The sequence below is a fragment of the Myotis yumanensis genome, unplaced genomic scaffold, assembly GCF_028538775.1.
Source record: "Myotis yumanensis isolate MYYU_CA2020_CCGP unplaced genomic scaffold, mMyoYum1.0.hap1 SCAF_11, whole genome shotgun sequence".
Classification (NCBI taxonomy): Eukaryota; Metazoa; Chordata; class Mammalia; order Chiroptera; family Vespertilionidae; genus Myotis; species Myotis yumanensis.
In genome coordinates, this window is record NW_027223762.1 from 35,171,583 (window position 1) to 35,195,487 (window position 23,905).

The 23,905-nt window shown below is 42.3% G+C and overlaps 1 protein-coding gene and 1 non-coding gene across 4 annotated transcripts in view; one reads left to right on the top strand and one right to left on the bottom strand.

Moving 5' to 3' along the window:
* COMMD1 (copper metabolism domain containing 1) overlaps nt 1-23,905 on the top strand; it is a 171,768-nt gene that overhangs the window by 114,659 nt on the left and 33,204 nt on the right. The window lies entirely within an intron of this gene.
* Nucleotides 17,817-17,923, bottom strand: LOC139020290 (U6 spliceosomal RNA). The gene has a single exon (XR_011473282.1). It is a non-coding gene; the product is annotated as a U6 spliceosomal RNA (small nuclear RNA).

Genomic DNA, 23,905 nt, shown 5'->3' on the forward strand with positions numbered 1-23,905 from the left:
ATTTCCAAACTGGATTTCTCTTCTAAATTTCATTTATATATTTATGACATAAATATATATCTGGAAAACTCTACTTAACACTTGGAGTGCGGGTGAATTTCCCGCCAAAATATAAGATGGCTCTGTCTTTTGGTTTTGTTCCATCCACCAAAAGGGTGGATTACAAACAAATATTTGGTAATACGCAGTTACAATCGGCCCGAGTTTACACGTTTCCCGCACTCCACCGCAAATCTATATGAACCGAGTTAAAGACGGCTCCTGCGGAGTACGCGCAATTCACGCGAGCCGACTTAACTCATTTCCCGCACTCCAAGTGTTAAGTGTAAAAAGGTATAAAAAATGGAATATGCTCCAAACTAAGTTCCTCATATGCCTTCCAAACCTATTCGTCCTGCATTTTTTTCTCATCTTAGTTAATGGCACCTCCATTCTTCCAGTTTATATCCTCTCTTATCACACCCACATCCAATTCATCATTAAATATTGCTGGGTTTAATTTTAAAATATATCTAAAATTTGACTACCTCTTACCACTGCTCATTATGTTTAGATCACTATCACTTCTAGGTTATAATAACATCCTCCTAACTGATTGCTCTGCATCTGCTTTTTAGCTTATTCTCAACACATAGAAGTGTATCAGTAGAGTAATTCTGTTAAAGCACAAGTCAGAAAATGTATTCATGGTTCTCATCTCACTCTAGTCACTGTCTCAATCAGGTTAATAGTGCTCTTCCTTACTCAGTCTACGTTAGCTAGACACATATTCTCCTTGCTTATTCCTAGAACATGCCAGGCATGCTTCCTCTTTAGGATCTGTCCATTTGCTATTCCTTTCTCCTAATTGGTCTTCCCTCAGATATCGGCATAGTTACGTTTTCCACTTTCCTGAGATCATTTAAAAAAAAAAATTCACACCAATAAGGTTTTCACTGACCACCTCTCTAAAGATTTAGTTCTCCACTTACTGCTTTATTTTAAAAAACTTTATTGAGCTATACTTTTCATACAGTAAACTGTATCCCTTTGAATTGTCCAATGTGAAATCACCATGACAGTCAAGAGACAGTGTTCATCACCCCCTAAAAGATACCTTATGTCCTCTCTTCACTCTAGTTCCTTTGCAACCACTAATCTACCTTTGTTATCATAGATTAATTTTTCTCTGCTTTATTTTTTCTGTATGGCACTTATTACTACCTAGCTTGCTATATACAGTTGACCCTTGAACAGCAGATTTGAACTGCGTGGGTCCACTTATACCTGGATTTTTTTTTCAGTAAATTTACAGTCAGCCTTCCATATCCCTGGGTTTTGCATCTGTGGTTGGGACTCTTTGGATGGGAAGGACTGTGGACATTGTTCTACATCATCTATATATGTAAAAGCCTAAGTGACCGCACTGACCACCAGGGGGCAGATGCTTAACACAAGAGCTACCCCTAGTGGTCAGTGTGCTCCCACAGCCAACCTCCTGCGGCCCCTCCCCCCTCTCGCCCTCCCTGCCCCCTCACCCGACCCTCCAACCTCAAGCAACCCCTTCCCCCAAGGCCCGCCCCCATTGGCCCTGACTGGGGTGGGCTGGCTGGCCAACTTCCCGTGTCCCCTTCCCTGGGCCTGCCCACCCCAATAGGCCTGAAGGGGCGGCCTCTCCCCCCAGCTGGTTTCCCCAGGGCCAATTGGGGTGGGTCAGCCGGCCAACCTTCCATGGTCCCTCCCACCGGCTGGCCCGCCTCAATCGGCCCCGGGCCCTGATTGGGGTGGGAGGCAGCCCTGATTGGTCCTGATCACCGGCCAGGCCGAGGGACCCCACCCATGCACGAATTTGTGCATCGGGCCTATAGTACTTCAATAAAAAGATTTAAAGAGGGAGGGAAAGATATGTGTCTTTGCAAACTTGTTGACTCTTTGAGAACAGGACTTTGGCACCGCTGAAGTCCTTATTGGCTTCTGATTAGTAACCTGCCAACAGGCAGCCCCTGGTTTTGGACTTCTTTCAGATTTTTGCTGTTCCGGCTCTCTGGTTCTATTCTTGTGGACAGATGGGGATGATTGAGAGGAAGCCAGGAAACCAAGCCTTAAGAGGACTTGGAAATGATTTTTGGATGTCAGTGCTTTTTGCTAAACCTAGGGTGACAGTGTATCTTGCCCAGCAATGTTGAAACTGCTTGTGTTTGTCTAGTATTTGTGTACTAGTAGGTTGGCTGTGGGCTGCATTCCATGCCACTGCTCTACTACCAAGATGCACATAGAAAGCCTCTGTCTTGAGCCTGTTTTTAGCATTTGTTCTTTATTGTGTGTAAAATATAGCATAAAATTTACCATTTAATCATTTTAAGTGTACAGCTGAATTAAGTACATTCACAATGTTGTGTAAACATCATTGCTCTCAATTTCCAGAACTTTTTCATCATCCCAAATAAGAACTCTATACCCATTAACCAGTAACTCCCCATCCCCACCTTTTTCTGGCCTCTGATAACTTCTGTCTATTTTGTGTATCTGTGAATTTGCCTAATCTAAGTACCTCATATAAGTGGAATCATACAGTATTTGCTCTATTGTGTCTGGCTTATTTTGCATAGCATAATGTCTTAAAATTTATCCATATTGTAGCATGTGTCAGAATTTCATTCCTTTTAAAGGCTGTATCATATTCTATTATATTTATACTAGAGGCTCAGTGCACAAAAATTTGTGCACTCGGGGTGGCGGGGGGGGGGGAGGGGTCCCTCAGCCCAGCCTGTGCCCTCTCGCAGTCTGGGACCCCTTGGGAGATAATGACCTGTTGGCTTAGGCCTGCTCCTGGGTGGCAGAGGGCAGGCCCAATCCCTAGGTGCAGCCCCTGGTCGGGCTCAGAGCAGGGCCGATTGGGGAGTTGGGGCGCCGCCCCCTGTCATGCACAGAGCAGGGAGGATTGGGAGGTTACGATGCCACCCTCAGTCACGCTCAGGGTAGGGCCGATTGGGTGGTTGGGGCACCGCCCCCTATCACACTCAAGGCAGGGTCGATGGGGAGGTTGCAGTGCCACCCCCTGTGACGCACAGAGCAGGGCCAATCGGGGTTGGGGCACTGCCCCCTGCACAGAGCAGGGCCCATCAGGGGGGTTGGGGCTCCATACCCTGCAGGGCCAATCAGGGGGTTGGGGCTCTGCCCCCTGTCACGCACAGAGCAGGGCCCATCAGGGGGTTGGGGAGCTCCCCCCTGTCACTCACAGAGTAGGGCCGATAGGGGAGTTAGGGCACCGCCCCCTGTCACACACACAGCAGGGAGGATCAGGGCGGTTGGGGCACCGCCACTGTCACACTCAGGGCAGGGCCAATGGGGAGATTATGGCTCTACCCTGTCACACACAGAGCAGGGACCGTGTGTGTGGGGGGGTTGGGGTGCCACCCTCTATCACCCACAGAGCAAGGCCGATCAGGGGGTTGGGGCGCCGCCACTGTCACACTCAGGCCAGGGCCGATGGGGAGGTTATGGCTCTACCCCGTCACACACAAAGCAGGGCCTGTGGGGGGGGGGGGGGGTTGGGGTGCCGCCCCCTGTCACACACAGAGCCGCAGGGCGATCAGGGGTTTGGGCGCTGCCCCCTGTCATGCTGATCCCGGTGCTGGGAGGCATATTACCCTTTTACTATATAGGATAGATGCCTGGGGGCTGGCTGGTTTGCCCTGAAGGGTGTCCTGGATCAGGGTGGGGGTCCCCACTGGGGTGCCTGGCCAGTCTGGGCGAGGAGCTGAGGGCTGCTTTCAGGCTGGCAATTGACTGAAGCTCCCAACCACTCCTTTTTTTCTTTTTCTTTTTTTTTTTTTTTTATTCTGGGCCAGCTTTAGCTCTGGCTCTAGCTCTGAGGCTTCCGCTGCTATAATCGAAACAATGTATAACTCTAGCTCTGAGATCCCGGCTGGCTGAAAGCTTTTTTCTGGGGTTTTGTTTAGCTTCTATATTTGCAACATAGTTTCTTAGAGTTGTAGCTCAGAGGCCGGCAAGTCAGGCGGGGAATGTTGGAGTCTGCAGTCACTGCAGCAAGCAAGCCTCATGTTCGCTTCCAGCTGCCTGGCTGCCGGCCGCCATCTTGGCTGACAGTTAATTTGCATAAGGATATGCTGATTAGCCAATGGGAAAGGTAGCGGTCGTACGCTAATTACCATGTTTCTCTTTTATTAGTGTAGACTAGAGGCCCGATGCACATAATTCATGCAAGGGGATTGGCCCTTGCAGCCCTGGCTGCCTAAGCCCTCACAGCCTCAGTTTTGTCTGGAAGGTCATCTGGAAGGTCGTCTGAATGGTCGTTCAGCTGTCCAGTCTAATTGGCATATTAGCTCTTTATTATATACCACATTTTATTTATCCATTAATATGTTGATGGACATTTGAGTTGTTTCCACCTTTTGACAATTGTGAATAATGTTACTATCCACATAAATGTACACATATCTGTTTTAGTATCTGCTTTTCATTCTTTTGCGTGTATACCTAGGAGTGGAATTGTTGGATCATATGGTAATTCTATGTTTAACTTTTTGAGAAACTGCCAAACTATTTTCCACAGTGGCTGTGCCCTTTTGCATTCTTTCTGACAATGCATGAGGGTTCCAATTTCTACACATTTCATCAACATTTGTTAATTTCTCTCTGTGTTTATAAATTGCATTCCTAATGGAATTGCATTCCTAATGGAATGTGAAGTGACTCTTTGAGTCAAGGACATTAATACCTTTTATATCATAAAGTTTATCACATTACCCTCTGTATTAAGGTGAGGGATGAAAACATCACCATAGAAGCAAAGTTGAAGGATATATCTAATATCTATATAGTTTGCCTTCTATGGCCATAAGTGTTAAGTGCAGAAATAAATTCCATAGAAAAGAATGCTATATGCTTTAAGTCATGCATACTTCAAAAAAAGAGGTTGTTGGAGAGGGGCTTAGTAAAGGGTAAAGGGTATCAAATATGTGGTGATGGAAGATTTGACTTTGGGTGATGGGCACACAGTGCAATATACAGATAATGTATCATAAAATTGTACATTTAAAACCATTATACTTTAAAAAAAATTTTTATTTATTGATTTTAGAGAGAGAGGAAGTAGAGAGTGTGAAAGAGAGAGAAAGAGAAACGTTGATTTGTTGTTCCACTTATTTTTGCTTTCATTAGCTGCTTTTTGTATGTATGTACCCTAGTGGGAGAAAGAACCCACAACCTTGGCGTATCAGAAGGACTCTCTAATCAACTGAGCTTCCCGGCCAGGGCCTGATACTTTTTATAGATGCAGTCTCTCATTGTTTGGTAGTTTTCTCTATGCACTCTTAGTCATCTCCACCCTGGTTCTCCTCCAAATTTAAAGTTTATTTTCAAAGGTAAATTAAGTTTGCAGTTTGTTTTCTATTTGGCACTTGGGAATAATAAACTTGACCTTCTGGTTAATTACTGCTCAAACCCTGGATGGAAAGTTTGTGCTGGTATTAAAAACAACAACAACAACAACAAAAAACCCTGGCTGGTATAGCTCAGTGGTTGAGTGTGGACCTGTGAACCAGGAGGTCATGGTTCGATTCCTGGTCGGGGACATGCCCAGGTTGTGAGCTCGATCCCCAGTTGGGGGCATGCAGGAGGCAGCCAATCAATGATTCTCTCTCATCACTGATGTCTCTCTCTCTCTCTCTCTCTCTCTCCCTCTCCTCTCTGAAATAAAACAACAACCCCCCCCCCCCCACACACACACACATATTAATAAACCCAAAAGGCTTTTTTGTTTTATGAGCTTTGTGTGTATGCCTATGGCAGGGGTGGGGAACCTTTTTTCTGCCAAGGGCCATTTGTATATTTATAACATCATTCTTGGGCCATACAAAATTATCAGCTTAAAAATTAGCCTGCTATATTTGGTCAAACATTTAATTAATTTACCCCTAATGCCTTGGCAGGGCCAGACCAAATGATTTCTGGGGCCTTATGCAGCCTGCGAGCAGGATGTTCCCCACCCATGGCCTATGGCAATAGTCCTTTGACAGAAGCACACAGGGTAGTGATATTATAATGGTGTACTCAAGTAGGTATGGACAGAACGTTTATGCTTTACTCAGTACACTTATTTATGTTTTTAAATCAAGTGCTGTTGCCTCTGCTTCTGTTTTAGATGTCAGTCCATCAACAGCGTATGCTGTTCACTATTTACATTTCAGAAATTGCTCAGAAACCTTGAAATGATCTTTTACTTTTGCCAGCTGTTTCTCCATGTTAGTGTTCCTAGAGCCTGTGACCGCTTTGGAGAGATTTAGCTGGCTCTTCTCTTGGCACTGCCCCCCACCCTGTTCTATTTAACTAGACTAGCTCATAAGATGTCATCCATGTAAGATTTTACTTAAATTTTATTTGAAGAAAGGTGTCTGTATTTAACTTTGGAATTAAATGGCTTAGCTAATGTTTTTATGTCAGAAATGTAAATGAGTGGTGGTATTACCAAAGAAATGAAATGCTTTCCCCTTCCTATCATATTACACAGTGCATGGGAGTAGATCATTAATTAGTATAAATCTTTTGTGGTCAAGATCTTTGGAATGGTACATTTGACATGTAACTTTTACTTCCATCCTATATAATAAAAAGGTAATATGCAAATCAACTGAACATGGAACTACGGATCTCTATAATGCACACTGACCACCAGGGGGCAGGCGCTCAATGCAGGAGCTGCCCCCTGGTGGTCAGTGCGCTCCCACAGTAGGAGTGCTACTCAGCCACAAGCCTGGCTGATGGCTGGCGAGTACAGCAGTGGTGGCAGGAGCCTCTCCCGCCTCCGCAGCTGAGCTAAGGATGTCCGATTGCAGCTTAGGCTCGCTCCCTGCAAGGAGCGGGCCTAAGCCGTCAGTTGGACATCCCCTGAGGGCTCCCAGACTGCCAAAGGGCTCAGGCTGGGCTGAGGGACCCCTCTCCACCCAGTGCACAGTGTTGTGCACTGAGCCTCTAGTCAGTATATACTTGTGACTATTGAAGGGATTCAGAATAGGCCTCCCTAAGGTGTGCCACTTTGGTATGTGAATTATTTTGAGCTGAAGGCAATTGAGACTCTGTGAGCTCACAAAAAACTTTTGCTTCTCCCTTAAAGAATTTAAATTGGGGCACTTGCCTGGCCAGTGTGGCTCAGTGGTTGAGTGTCGACCTATGAGTGAGGAAGTCACGGTTCGATTCCTAGTCAGGGCACATGCCTGGGTTGTGGGCTCAATCCCCAGTAGAGGGTGGGCAGGAGGCAGCTGCTCAATGATTGATGTTTCTGTCTCTCCCTCTCCCTTCCTCTCTGAAATTAATAAAAAAATGTATCCTATATAATAAAAGGCTAATATGCAAATTGTCCCCTTGAGAGTATGACTGACTGGGAGTTTGACCACTTTCTATGATGTGTGCTGGCCACCAGGGGGTGTCATGGAATGAAGGAAGGCCCCGGCTGGCAGCTGGCAGCCGGGGGAAGGAAGGCCCTGATCAGCCCTGATGGCCGGCCAGGCCTAGGGACACTACCTGTTCACAAATTTCGTGCACCGGGCCTCTCGTGTGTGTGTGTGTGTGTGTGTGTGTGTGTGTGTGTGTGTGTAAGTTGGCGGACTTGCCCATGATAAGAGTTATCACTAGAAATAACTTTTTATGACCTCTCTATAAGGCATGGCAAGTTTCTAATTAATGAACATATGATCTTCTTATTGTCTTGAGGGTTAGCTTTCTACCCTCTGATGTCCCAAGGTGCCTTATTTTATCCTTAGTTCAGAATGTCATATATATCTCATTTTCCCTTTCTGTTTCTGAACCTCTCTTGTATGTGGGGGTCTCTGAGTCTCTGCGGAGTTCCTATATGTATATATGTAATTACATTTAGTTATATTCTCTTGTTAATATCATCTGTCTGTGTAGTTTAATTATTAGACTAGCTGAAAGAACCTAAAGGAAAGTTTCTTCTTCTTACACTATAAAAATCTCAGATATGGTTGCTGTGAGAGATGTTATTAGTTACTACTCTTATTCATACAGGGTGCCCCCCAAAATATGTACACACTTTGGTTTCCATTATTAATTTCAATGGGCTAAATCTGAAAAGAAAGCAACATCAATTGAGCTATAAACTGTTAAAGTGTGTATACATTTTTGGGGGACACCCTGTATTTAGGTAAGAATTTAATTTTATGGATTTCCCATAGGGACTGATTTAGAGAGATGACCTTTGGTGGTGGTGTTTCACACTATGTTCCTTGGAGCCATGATGATCCCTAGAAATGCCTCCAAGTTTATCACAGGGGTGGGGTAAGGGAGGTAGAGGTGGAGCTTAGGTAGAGAGGGCTCTGGCTTCAACATTATTTCAGTCATTGCAGCTGCAACTTTATATATTTCATTTGTGGGCTTCCACAAAGAGGATTCTGGGGCTAAAATTTGAAACAACCAGATTAGTAGAAAGATCTAGGAGTTAGGAAACCTAGGATGCAGTGTTGGCTATCCCATTTATACTAGTTTTGTAGCATTAAGCAAGTAATTTTAACTTATCTTTCTTAGTTTTTCATATGTAAAATAGAACTAATCCTGTCTACCTCATAGAATTGTTTTCAGATAGTGGTCTTAAAAATGATGAATCGGAAAGTATACTGAAGCCCTGGCTGGTGTGGCTCAGTTGGTTGTGCGTTGTCCCATGCACCAAAAGGTCCCTGGTTTGTTTCCCAGTCAGGGGACATGCCCAAGTTGCAGGCTCAATCCCCAGGAAGGGGGCGTGCTGTAAGCAGCCAATTTATGTTTCTCTCTCTCCCTCTCCCTTCCTCTCTCTCTACAAAATCAATAAAAACATTTTTTAAAACATATTTTATTGATTTTTTTACAGAGAGGAAGAGAGAAGGATAGAGAGTTAGAAACATTGATGAGAGAGAAACATCGATCAGCTGCCTCCTGCACACCTCCCACTGGGAATGTGCCCGCAACCAAGGTACATGCCCTTAACCGGAATCGAACCCGGGACCTTTCAGTCCGCAGGTCGACACTCCATCCACTGAGCCAAACCAGCTAGGGCAATAAAAACATTTTTAATTTTAAAAAGTATAATAAAGGTACTGTTAACAATAGCAGCAATTCCCAGTAACAGGAATTCAAATAGTTTTGAATTTTGCTGTAGACTTTTTAAATAATAACTACGGACTTTCCTTTTCCAATTTTCTGTCACCTAGGGTATTTTTATCTCTTCTTTTAAAAAAAAGTTTTGTTGGCAAACTTCCTTAAAATTGATTTCTAGTGGGAAACAATGACTTTATAAACATATACATACACACACACATATACAAACAAATGTATGTATGTATATCTTAAAAAATGTATGTTGATTTTTTTTTCACAGTTTCTAAGAATATAAGTAGATAAATGAAGTTTAGCTTAGAAAAACTTTAGCTATCTCTGCATTCCCAAGAGGAAAAGTCCACAATGCTTGAATTTATTTTCAGTCTTTGAAGGGCCAAAAAATTGTGCCTGAAATTTGTGTTAGCACATTTCTGAATCTGATGTTAAGTTACTCTGCTTAGTTGTGTTGATGCCTTTTACTTTCTTCATTCCTTCAAGCAGGGAATACAAGCTCCATGTTTTCTTCAGGAAACCATCCTATCCTATGTATTTGTTTAAATTCCATAGCCTGTGAAATCACAGGGACAAACATAAAGAATAGATCTCATTCAAAAATGGCTCAGTAATTGTGTTTTAGCCTTAAATAGAAAAAGTCTGAGCTTTTCTCTTTTACTTGATGGAGTATTAGAATGACTTCTCTTTAAGAAGTTGATTAGCCAATTTGATGCAAAGAGAGGAAGTGTGAATAGCATTATAGGGTTAGGTGGTGCTTGCTAATTATCCACCTCTTGCATGGCATATGCATTTTAAATATTAGGGGAATTAAGGTACTCCTTGCATCACACCACCAGCCCAAGTTACAGTTTTGAGAATAGCTGGCCAGTTTCTGGTAAATAGTTATGGACATATAAGAAAGCACAGTCCTATCTAATCTAATAATAGACAAACATGGTAATTGACCATACCTCCGCTATGCTTCCCATTGGCTAATCAGCAGGATATGCAAATTAACTGCCAACAAAGATGGCGGCCGGCAGCCACACAGCTGAAGCGAACGTGAGGCTTGCTTGCTCCAGTGATGGAGGAAGCCAAGGTTCCCTGCCTGCCATGGCCCAGCTCTGAGCTCCAGAAGCAACAATGTTTCAATTATAGAATCCAAACAAACCCCAGATACCTGCTTTCAGCCAGCCATGGCCTCAGAGCTGGAGCTGGGCCTCAGAGCTGGAGTCGGCTCTCAGCTCCAGTGACAGCTATAGAAGGTAAATAAATCCCAGAATAAAAAAAAAGAAAAAAAGGAGAGGCTGAGAGCTTCAGGCACCTGCCAGCCTGAAAACGGCCCTCAGCCCCTCACCCAGACTGGCCAGGCACCCCAGTGGGGACCCCCACCCTGAAAGGGGTGTGACCAGTTGCAAACAGCCATCAGCCCGTCATCCAGGCTGGCCAGGCACCCAAGTGGGACCCCCACCCTGATCCGGGACACCCTTCAGGGCAAACCAGCCGGCCCCCACCCGTGCACCAGGCCTCTATCCTATATAGTAAAAGGGTAATATGCAAACTGACCCTAATAGCAGAAAGACTGGGAATGACTGGTCACTATGACACACACTGACCACCACGGGGCAGACGCTCAATGCAGGAGCTGCCCTCTGGTGGTCAGTGCGCTCCCACAGGGGGAGCTCTGCTCAGCCACAAGCCAGGCTGATGGCTGTCAGTACAGCGGTGGTGGTGGGAGCCTCTCCTGCCTCCTCAGCAGCGCTAAGGATGTCTGACTGCAGCTTAGGTCTGCTCCCTGTTGGCAAATGGACATTCCCCGAGGGCTGCCGGGCTGCCAGAGGGATGTCTGATTGCCATCTTAGGCCCAGTCCCCCGGGGAGCAGGCCTAAGCCAGCAAGTGGTCACCCCCGAGGGGTCCCAGACTGCGAGAGGGCACAGGCCGGGCTGAGGGACCCTCTACCCCCTAGTGCACAAATTTTTATGCACCGGGCCTCTAGTCTACACTAATAAAAGAGAAACATGGTAATTGGCGTACGACGCTACCCTTCCCATTGGCTAATCAGCGTATCCTTATGCAAATTAACTGTCAGCCAAGATGGCGGCCGGCAGCCAGGCAGCTGGAAGCGAACATGAGGCTTGCTTGCTCCAGTGACTGCAGACTGCAACGTTCCCCTCCTGCCTTGCAGGCCTCTGAGCTGGCAGTTTGAAACTTTGTAACAAATATAGCCGGCTGGGATCTCAGAGCTGAAGTTATACATTGTTTCGATTATAAAACCGAAACAAACCAGATACCTGCTCTCAGAGCTAGAGCCAGAGCTAAAGCTGGCCCAGAATAAAATAAAAAAAAGGAGCCATTGGGAGCTTCAATCAACAACCGCCAGCCTGAAAGCAGCCCTCAGCCCCTCACCCAGACTGGCCAGGCACCCCAGTGGGGACCCCCACCCTGAAGGGTGTGTGACCAGCTGCAAACAGCCATCATCCCCTCATCCAGGCTGGCCAGGCACCCCAGTGGGACCCCCACCCTGATCCAGGACACCCTTCAGGGCAAACCAGCCGGCCCCCAGGCCTCTATCCTATATAGTAAAAGGGTAATATGCCTCCCAGCACCGGGATCAGCAGAGCCTCGAGGCCCCCTGGCACCGGATCAGCGTGACAGGGGGCAGCGCCCAAACCCCTTGATAGGCCCTGCTCTGTGTGTGACAGGGTGTGGCGCCCCAAACCCCCCCGCCCCCACGGGCCCTGCTGTGTGTGTGACAGGGTAGAGCCATAACCTCCCCATCGGCCCTGCCCTGAGTGTGACAGTGGCTGCGCCCCAACCCCCTGATCGGCCCTGCTCTGTGTGTGACAGGGTGCGGCGCCCCAACTCCCCCCCACCCTCTGCCCCACGGGCCCTGCTCTGTGTGTGACAGGGTAGAACCATAACCTCCCCATCAGCCCTGCCCTGAGTGTGACAGTGGCGGCGCCCCAACCCCCTGATCGGCCCTGCTGTGTGTGTGACAGGGGGCGGTGCCCCAACTCCCCTATCAGCCCTACTCTGTGAGTGACAGAGGGGAGCTCCTCAACCCCCTGATGGTCCCTGCTCTGTGTGTGACAGGGGGGAGCTCCCCAACCCCCTGATGGGCCCTGCTCTGTGGGTGATAGGGTATGCAGCCCCAACCCCCCTGATGGGCTCTGCTCTGTGCATGACAGGGGGCAGCGCCCCAACCCTCTGATCCACCCTGCTCTGTGTGTGACAGGGGGCGGTGCCCCAACTCCCCTATTGGCCCTACTCTGTGAGTGAGAGGGGGGAGCTCCTCAACCCCCTGTTGGGCCCTGCTCTGTGCGTGTCAGGGGGCGGCGCCCCAACTCCCCAATCAGCCCTGCTCTGAGCCCGACCAGGGGCTGCATCCAGGGATTGGGCCTGCCCTCTGCCACCCGGGAGCAGGCCTAAGCCAGCAGGTCATTATCTCCCGAGGGGTCCCAGACTGGGAGAGGGCACAGGATGGGCTGAGGAACCCCTTTTCCCCCCGAGTGCACAAATTTTTGTGCACCGGGCCTCTAGTCTATATATATAAAAGGCTGATATGCAAAGTGTCTCCTCAGGAGTTCAACAGTGAGAATGGGAGTTCGATTGCTCACTATGATGTGTGCTGACCACCAGGGGGTGGCTCGGAACATGGTGGGCGACCAGCAGCGGCAGTGGGGCGCTGAGGGAGCAAGGGAAGGAGGAGGCGGGGAGCCGGCGGGGGAGGGGCAACTGTGCAGTGGCGATGCACGGGCGGTAAGGGAAGGAGGTGGGGGGAGGCGGGGAGGTAGGGAACCTGATTGCTGGCCCCTACCCGTGCATAAATTTTGTGTACTGGGCCTCTAGTCTGACAAATAATTTACCTGCCTATCAAGTATTAAATGTAAGATATGCCAGAAGGGTAGTATTTCCTATCTTCTTGAAGTTAACAAAATTAAATACCTGAAAAGAAATGTTCTTTTTTCCTTTGTTAAAACTCTTTCTACTGAACAAAAATTCTAAGAACTAAGAATTCCATAGGAATTAGGAACTTAACTGTTAAGGTATTTTATAGCACAGTAACATATTTTATTGACCAACTAGTCCTCTTGGGAAAAATTTTTAAATTCCATAATAAGCCTTAGCTGGTTTGGCTCAGTGGATAGAGCGTCGGCCTGTGGACTGAAGGATTTCAGGTTCTATTCCGGTCAAGGGCACATGCCCGGGTTGCAGGCTCGTTCCCCACTAGGGGGCGTGCAGGAGGCAGCCAATCAATATTCTCTCTCATCATGGATGTTTCTATCTCTCTCCCCCTCTTGCCACCTTCCTAAAATTAATAAAAATATATTTAAAAAAGAACTCCATAATAAGTATAACAATATCTATTTATTGAGTGCTGCTTATGTGTCAGTTCTTAAATGTTGTAAGGTACATAAATGAGGAGAAAGTTTCAGAGATGTTAAACAATGTACTCAAGGTCACACAACTCAGGTATGGAGGGTTAGAGAGTTGAGCACAATTCTACCTGGTTGTAAAACTCATTTTCTTTTTCCTAACCATGTTCTCTCAGTCAAGATTCATTAATGAAACATATCTTTTACTTTTCAGAATAGTTTCCCTTTATAATTATGTCAAGTGCATCCTACTTTGCTTTTATTTTTCACGGTGAAATTAGACATAATATACCTAAAAATTAAAATTCAAAAGACTAAGTTAGGATATTTCAGGAAGAAAGTTAAGGTTGGAATCTTTGGAATTATATCTCACCAGCATTGATTTGCTTTGCTGAGGGCTTTAATATACCCTTGTCAACTTGCTTTTTATTTGTGCCCTGTTCTTTAGTATAGGATTTTTTCCCCTTAACCATTGATCACCCTTTTCCTCTTCACACTGCTGTGCGTAAACCTAAGAGATTATGAGGATCTTTTTGGTCCACACCACCAGAAACATTGTTCTTCCTCCAGATATCCATGACAAATATTAGTTAGTAGGTGCCATCATCTAACATATGATGTGCTTCAGCCTGAAACTTTTTTTATTCATTGCTTTTGTTTATTTTAAATGAATTATTTTACTCTCTAGATCAAAATTTTTGGATCCATGATTTTTTTAAATTAAAAATAATTCTAGTTTTCTTTGATAAATTACATTTGTAAAGTTGGTTTGTGTTTTCTTCTGCCTGTTTCATTAATAAAAGAAGTTGAATAATAACTGTTTTATGTATTTTATATGCTGGTGTCTGAGGTAATGGTACCACTGCGTAAAAACAACCCTTTAAGCCGAAACCGGTTTGGCTCAGTGGATAGAGTGTCGGCCTGTGGACCGAAGGGTCCCAGGTTCGATTCCGGTCAGGGGCATGTACCTGGGTTGCGGGCACATCCCCAGTGGGAGATGTGCAGGAGGCGGCTGATCGATGTTTCTCTCTCATCGGTGTTTCTAACTCTCTATCTCTCTCCCTTCCTCTCTGTAAAAAATCAATAAAATATATTTAAAAAAAAAAAAAAAGGTAAAAAAAAAACAACACAAAAAACAAAAAACAACAACCCTTTAATGAATGAGATATCAAACCAGTTAGTATTTTTACCTCTCAGGTTATTTATGAGAAATTGAAATACCTTGTTTTATTATTAAGGCCAAACAATGCTCCAAACATGTTTTTTCTGTGAAGAGTAGACACTTGAGAAGATTGTTTAACTATCCACTAAGGAACTTTGGATTAAGGAACACTGAGTGTACAGTATTTCACCCACTAAACATACACTGTTTTACTCAAAGAAGCTAAGCCCTATCATCATCTTAAGATCTGCCTTTGGAAATACCAGCTAAGCCGGTGATACTGGGTATAGTTTTATGCAAAGGGAATAGCTTGTATCTTAGTCGGAGATGAAAAAAGAGTAGCAGTTTCTGTTCACTAAAGATGCCTCTGCTTAATAGGGGGAAGGAACATGTTCTTATTCTGGGTAGCTACGATCTACAGTGGAAGAAGTGACAATGGCTGGGGTTCTATTTAAATGCTCAGACTCCAGTTAACTGTCTTATTTCATATTTCTTAGCTGCTCTCTATTTTTTTTTAAACCAAATCTCTTTGGAATAATTTTTTAATCTCAGAAGGAGAGGTTTTTAGATTTTTGTTGTTGTTTAGTAGTATCCAGTATGTAGATAGTATGTCCCTGTTTGTTCCTGACCTCTAAATTTGAGTTAACTTGAATTTTACTTCTGGAAGTTAGGTCCAACGAAGTCTACCTATCACATGATTGGAAATAGTGGCAGAATAGACTTTTCTGGAGTGTTCTCTGTCCTGGTCATATACAAGTTATTCAGTTTATCTTATGGTCTGAAATACAAGGAACCTGAAACAAAGATGGTAAACTGGTGTAAGAGAGAAGGTGGAGTACTATGTGATTCTTCATATGAATAGCAAGGAAGAAGCTTAAGTACTTAACCTTGAGAAACGTAACCTAATGATTTCTTTTCATCCTTTTTCTCAAATGTCCCTTAATTCTGGAGATTTTCCCCTTGACTTCCCTTTTATACTTCCCCTCTTATCCTACCTTCCATATATGTTTCTCCCTTTCCCTTTTTATAAAGCCACCCTATTTGGCATTGCTTGTCTGTTATCTATGGGTCTGTTTCACCAGACTTTAAGGGCCATGAAACTAGGAATTAGGCTATTCTTTTTAAAATATATATATATATATATATATATATATATATATATATTTTATTGATTTTTTACAGAGAGGAAGAGAGAGGGATAGAGAGTTAGAAACATTGATGAGAGAGAAACATCGATCAGCTGCCTCTTACACACCTCCTACTGGGGATGTGCCCACAACCAAGGTACATGCCCTTGGCCGGAATTGAACCTGGGACCTTTCAGTCCGCAGGCTGACGCTCCATCTACTGAGCCAAACCAGTTAGGGCTATGCTTTTCTTATTCATTGTTGAATCACAGGTCCTTATGACAGTATCAGGTATAGTGATACCAAATATAAACTTACTACATTAATGAGCAAATGAATGGTCATCTGTTATGAGAGGCGATTCTCTCATCAGAAAGGAGGTTAATTTTTAAAAGGCTTTCCCACTTTTTACTTTTGTAATTTCACTTTTCGGATATAAAAGTGATAAAACTAATGTTGGAGAAAATTTGAAAGCAGAAAAAAGGGAACTCTCTAGTACTAACCTCTACCACCCCAATGAAGTTGCTAATACTTGGTATATTTCCTTTCAGTTTTCTATGGGCCTTTAAAAATAAATCCTTAAACATAATGTATGCATTATACAATTCTGTATCTGCATTTGTTGAAAAATAGGAATAAAACATATCCCTTTATTTTTTTTCCTCACTTTTGTTCTCTCTACTGCATTTTGTTGTTCAGCTTTGAATAGTTCAGTTTTGGGGAAGAATGTATCACTTAGGAAGAGTCTTGCTGAGAGGGATAAAGGATCACGTGCTTTGTTGTGGAGACTTCATTTTGTAAGCTGACTTATTGTCATGTGGCAGTTAAAAAATGAAGCTGAGAAAAATCAAATTAGATTTTCTTTTTCCTTGGAGATACATAACCGATATTCTGGAACTTGATCTCATCAAGGAATTTCATTGCTATTTGAAATTGAGCTTTCGTTTTTCTTAAGGAAATAGGGGATTAAATGTGGGATTAAAGTACAAATACACCTTGATTACTCAATTACTTAAAATCTGTGGGTGAGTTGAATATTTGTGACAGTGACTCATTTTTCATTTGCTTATATTATTGGTTCAGAAATCCCCTCTAATGAGATTGTAAAGAAATTTACAGGTTGTTAGAAAAAAATTATCCTTTGCTCTATGCTTTTGATGTAGCTTATTTATTTTATTGCTACTCACTTTAGATAGGCTAAGTATATTTCCTAATATACTTCTAGATTAACAAGCAATTAGTTTGTACTCTGGAGTTTTTGATTATTGCAAAAGTCCATTTAACTTAAACCACCAGAGGTCTCTGAAGTTTCAGTGAATCATATATACTTCTCTAATCTCAACTAATAATGTGTAGGAAGCATCTATTTTTTTAAATGGTTGAGTCATTTTATAGAGTTTTAAGAAGTTTTATTGCTGTGCTGAAAAGTGTAACATTTCATATTATGTCTTCTTTTCTTTTTTAAAATATATATTTTTTATTGTTGATAGTATTACAGATATTTTCCATTTCCTCTCTCCTGCTTATCCCCCCCTCATATTGCGTCTTCTTAATGGACAGTCTTAGTGATTTATAACAAACTTTCTTCTCATCTTTGGTGTTTGTCTTCTATAACATTGATATCATTCAAACCTCTGGCTATTTTCTTTAAATTGACAAATTTCTGAGTAATACAAGGTATCCCATTGGTTTAGTCTTGTTATGCTGTTGAGAGTGATTGTTCTGCAGATTTTCTTAGATGTAATTGTTTAAGAAATAGATTTTTAAGTCTCCTATGGTTTATCACAATTGGAATTGATTGAGAGCCACACTGCAAAAAGTCCAAAGGTTTCTTTTTTTATTTTTTTTAATTGTTTTCAGGGAGGAAGGGAGAGAGAGATAGAAACATCAAGATGAGAGAGAATCATTGATTGGCTGCCTCCTGCATGCCCCCACTAGGGATCGAGCCCTCAACCCAAGCATGTGCCCTGACTGGGAATCGAACTGGGATCTCCTGGTTCAAAGGTTGATTCTCAACCACTGAGTCACACTTGCTGGGCAGTCCAAAGGTTTTTTTTTTTTGTTTTTTTTTAAATATGGAACGCTTCACGAATTTGCGTGTCATCCTTGCGCAGGGGCCATGCTAATCTTCTCTGTATCGTACCAATTTTAGTATATGTGCTGCCGAAGCGAGCACAGGTTTTTAAAGTCACGTGTTCAGTAAAGCATATTAACGGTTAGTAAACTTGTGTACTTTGTCAAGTCATCGACATGATTAGGCTTCATAGCAGCTATCAATCAGCATTCTGTGAATATGACTAAGACTTAGTTCATTCACTCAGCTGAGTTCACTCTTTATTTATTTTTTAAAATATGCTTTTATTGATTTTAGAGAGAGGGGAAGGGAAGGGAGAGAGCGATAGAAACATTGATTGGCTGCCTCCTGCACGCAACCACTGGGGATAGCGCCCACAATCGGGCCATGTTCCCTGGCTAGGAATTGAATCAGTGATCTCCTGGGTCGATGCTCAACCACTGACCAACACCAGGTTTGCTGAGTTCACTTTTTAAAAGACTCTTATTATGCTATAGAAATGACTCATAGACTGCCTCATTATATTTCCTTCCTCAGAGGATGTATCATCCCCTCTCAGTCTGCTTTACTGGCATGACTGCAGCTCATTCAGAAGGAATCTTTTTACCATCCTATTTTTATTTACTTATTTTATTAGTTGGGATTAAGTTCAGCTGCCAGTCACAGAGATTCAAATTAACAAAGGCTTTACAAAGATAGAAGTTTATTTCTCTTTTATGTGAAACTTGAGAGATAGGCCGTGTTCCACACAGCTGTCAGAATCCGAGACTTTTCCATCAGATCATTCCATTGTCCCTTGTATGTGATCCTTGTCCTCATGGCCCAAGAGGCCATTATATCTATACGTCAGGCAACAGGAAAGGGTCAAAGAAGAAAGGAGCAAAAGATACATATCTCTTGTCCTTTACGGAAGATTCTTTGAAGCTGCCACATTAATTTTTCCACTTGTTCCCCATTGATTAGAACTTAGACACATGGCCATACTTAGCTACTAAGGGAGGGAGGAACATGTTTTTATTCTGGGTAGCTACAATCTACTATGGAAGAAGGGACAATGTATAAGAGGAACAGATGGGAATCTGTCACACCATGATTTCTGTTTCTTACAGTCATTGAGTGGAATAAATTTTAACAGTTTTATCCCAATTTTAGCATAGTGTCTTTAGGATATTATTGATAAGAACTTTGATGAGGGTAGACTAAGATTAGGGGAAACAAAGAGAACTGACATGATCTGTGTGTCAGCATATTCGCATAGCTCTTCTCTTTTTTGAATTTCCATGTATCAGTTTGGAGTTTATTTTCTCACTAGTTACTATAGTTTCTTTTATCATTTGGGTCAAAGGGACAGCTGACTGGAGGTCATGTTTATGGAAGATCCTTCCAGGCTTCAAAAAAAGTCCGGGCATCAGAAACCTAGACTGATGAAAAAGTGTAATTTGTATTACCTTTTATAAGTCTGATGCCTAACTCACCACTTTAGAAAGGTGTGTGCTTCTTAATGCATCAGAGTATTGAAATAGGAGTCACAAAATAATGAGAGGAAGATGAGTGTGGGAGCAGTTACAGGAAAAAAATGATACAAACTTTGTTAAATAGAAAAGTTTTCCTAGGAATGTAGGGCATTTAGGACAGGATACTACCCATAGAAACAGAACATGAAACCTTGAGAAGTTGGGATCCCTGGAAAAGAAATGAACACTAAGACCAGCTATGGGATTAACAGGGTTTTGTATAATGAAAAGAAATGGGATGACACTTCCACCTTGCTTTTCCAGTGGATGGAGAAATAATATTCTCAACTCTTCATGATCCAAATGTGTTTTTGAGGCTAATGAATCAAATCTAAGGTTGGAATTTTGGGGGGGGGGGGGAAGAAAAAAGAATAGAGAGGACAAGTTCCTTCTTTTCAGTTGTCTAAATGAGCTCAGTGAGTTCCTGTGGCATTGACTGACTTCAGCACTTGAATTTCAGGGATGACTGAACTGGTTGGCTTGACTATAATGCAGTCTAACAGGACATCTGGAAACATTTGACCCAATTCCAAGGAACAGTGGGCATGTCCATGGATATCACATTGATGTCATTCATGCCTTTTATCTCAGAGATTTTTGTGAATGAGGTATTATGGTTGACACATTTTTTATGTACATAGAGTGTGTGTGTATGTATGTGTATATATACATGTATGAAATATATATATATATATATAGTCACCTAGGGTTTAGTCAGGGTTCTCCAGAGAAACAGAACAAACAGGGTAACATATAGATAAGATGAGAATTATTGTAGGAATTTGTTCGTATAGTTATGGAGGCCTAGAAATCCATCAGGAAAGCCAGTGTTAGAATTCAGTGCTAGTTAGAAGACCTGGGAACCAGGGGAGCCAATGGTATAATTCTCAGTCTGAGGCCAAAGACTTAAGAACCAAGAGCTCCCATGTCTGAGGGTTAAGATGGATGTCCCACCCAGCTCAAGGAAGGAGAGAGAGAGAGAGAATTCACTCTTCCTCCTTCTTTTTGTATTATTTGGGCCCTCAATGGATTTGATGATGCCTGCTCACATTGTTGAAAGCACATCTTCTTTACTTAGTTAGCTAATTCAAATGCTAATCTTTCCAAAAACACCCTCACAGACACACCCCAAAATAATAGTTTACCATCTGTCTGGGCATCCCTTAGCCCAGTCAAGTTGACACACAAAATAAATCATCGCAGTGACTTTTTTCTTCCTATGCTTTATAAATTTTAATTGAGATCTCACATGATCTTTGTTATCTTCTCTCATGGAAAGTAGATTTTTGGCTGTTCATCCTTTTGCTGAGGAGAAAGAGCTCTGAAGTTTGCAACTTTTTCCAGGAATCTCATTTCCGTCCCTGCCTTGTATGGAGCTAAGACTTTTCTTCTGTATTGTGTGATTATTAAATGCCGAGGCTGACCAGCAGACCCTGAGCGACAGATGAATAGATTACTCCAACATAACATTTGCTATGAAAGAGAGGGCTAAGGGACTGCCTGTCTAAAGGAACCAGACAACCTCGATTGCCTGCCTCATTAGGCTTTTATTGTAGCAGCAGTTTGAGATAAAGTTTATCTTTTAGATGCAATCAGTAGGGTAAGTAATATTAGAAGGACACATGTGTTTGCTGTGTCCTTTAAGCAAGGACACCCAAAGATTAAGCATAAGGATTCCAGTAAACACCCGGGGTTCTGCACGTGCACAGGCTTGTGTGGAAAGGTCAAGGGATAACTAGGGGCACCATCTTTGGCACTCCCCTAAGTTGGAATTCTGATAAACAGGGTGGGCGGCCTTCCACACACTTCTCTTTTCTCGGAAAGTTTGTCCTCCTTACAAACTTTCCAACCAAGTCTCGTGTGCTCCCCAACAGTTAAAACCCACTGATTTTCAGCTCTCTTTGATTTTTTAACCCCCTTGCTTTTTTGTGAACTTAGCTATTTATTTAGAAGGTTATGTTTTATTTATCCAACATTTCTAAATATCTTTTAAGGGAGATTTTTATGTCTCTTAAGGCCACCATGTCCTCAGAAGCTCAAGTTTCCAGTTACTTTAATTCATACAGTATTATTAAAGTTATTTTGTACTGGATGGAGAAAAAAAATATATAATTCAAAAGGAAAACAGCCTTATATCAATATTTTTCATTGTAAAAATATATGCTGTTTTATATGGTAAATGGTGATGATGCTTGAAATACTATCAGGATATAGAGGTTCAAAATATATGAATCAAAACTAATTACAACTACAGACCACCATGACACAAAAATTACAATAGTGATATTTTGTATGTACTAACTTTAAAGGGAACCTAGAATTTAATTGTTATTTTCATTTCAAATGCCCTTTCAAGAATTATATCATTTTAGATGATGTGACATGATGCTTATTATACTTGTTAATTTGTGTTTAATAAAAGTCCTTTGAGTAAAAATTTTGATAGATTATAGCTCAAGGCAAAAATTAACCTAGATCATGGTCGGCAAACTGCGGCTCACGAGCCACATGCTGCTCTTTGGCTCCTTTAGTGTGGCTCTTCCACAAAATACCACGTGGGGGCACGCACGTACAGTGCGATTGAAACTTCGTGGCCCATGCGCATAAGTTGGTATTTTGTGGAAGAGCCCGTATTTTGTGGAAGAGCCACACTGAAGGGGCCAAAGAGCTGCATGTGGCTTGTGAGCCATGGTTTGCCGAGCCGCAGTTTGCCGACCACTGACCTAGATGTTTCTGTATAATTCAGAAAAGGAGGAACTATTTAACTGGAAAACTCTGTGATTATTTGAATTCTCTTATGCAATTTGATTATTAAATTAGAATAAGGAAAGTTGTGAAAGAAAATGAAACTAAAAGAGAGAAATAAGAATGGGAAGTAGTTAGTCACCATGAAGGATGATGTGACAAACCCATTGGGTTGGTGCAGTGGTTGTGTCTTTCCATTTACCACTCTAGAAGTGCATCTGAATTAACAGTGCTATTTCCCTGTCAATTTGTCTGGTTATTGGCAGTAAAACTGACATTACTTGGACTTAATTAGAATTGGTTAAGGATTCTTGTCCCCATTTTTTTTTTTAAAAAAAGATAAATTTGGAGAGGGGAGAACTAGAATCTGATTTCACGATTATTTCCTGAAATGACCAACAGAAAAGAAACTCCTCACCTCATCTTTTTTTCTTTTCTTTACTAGTGTGCCTTTACTCTTACAATGATATTTGTTTAGCATTTCAGTATTTATACTATAGATTAAGGGAGAAGAGAGCAAAACATATGCATGAAAGTGATTATTAAAATGCCTAAATTCCCAGGGGACACGGGAAATTTTGACTACAGCTGCTTCATTCCTATAATGGCTGATCAGGGATGCAAATCATGACCAAATTTATACAAATTTGATGGGCTGTTTGTTATTGCTAAAGTCCTAGGTTCAAGTTTTAATATTCAGATGCGGAGAAAAGGATGGAAACTGGTGTTCATGAGTAATTAATATTAGACTCCTAAATGAAAAATTAGAAAAAATATATTATTTGTGTAACTCAGTCCAGGTGTTTTTATATGTTTTCTCACTTGACCTTCAATACTCCCACATGGTAGGTATCTTTATCCCCAAGACACATGGAGGTATATAACTTCAGTTCATTGACGATGATACTTGTACTAGAATTAATTTCCATTGATTCTTGTTCCATTTTCTATATAGGATGCTGATTACTGGCTCAATTCCCAATTAATAAAGAAACATACTGATCACAGTGTAGCCACCAAATCAAAGTAATTTGATTTATGGTCCCAATGAAATGAGAAAGGATAAACACATAGGTCAATGCAATAGAATACAGAGTCCAGAAATAGAGTTACATATACATGGTCATTTGATTTCAACAAAGATGCAAAGGTGATTCAATGGAGGAAGGGTAGTCTTTTCACGAAATGGGAGCAAAGAAACATTTGTAATTAAAAGTGACTCCTAGAAGTTACTGCAAAGATAACAGTTACCTCTAAGGGGGAAGATTAGAGAATGCAATTGGGAAGGGGGATACAGGAGCTTCAAAAATAGTGTTTAATTCTTCAGCTGGGTGATTGGGCACTGAGTATTTTTATTCTTTTTTAAAAATACATTTTTATTAATTTCAGAAAGAAAGGGAGAGGAAGAGAGAGATAGAAACATCAATGATGAGAGAGAATCATTGATCGGCTGCCTCCTGCATGCCCCCTACTGGGAGTCAGGCCCGCATCCCGGGAATGTACCCTTGACTGGAATCAAACCCAGGACCTTTCAGTCTGCAGGCTGATGCTCTATCCACTGAGCCAAATCAGTTAGGGCAGATATTTTATTTTTAAGACACACTCAAATATGTTTATTTAGTCTTTGCATCCTGAGAGACAGATATAATCATTTCTACTTTTTACGTAGGAGGAAGCTGAGATTCAGGAAAATAAAACAAGTTACTAAAGGTCAAGAAGTGAACACTCTTTTCAGTAATAAACATCCATACTCTTTCTTTTTTTAAATATATATTTTATTGATTTTTTTATAGAGAGGAAGGGAGAGGGATAGAGAGTTAGAAAC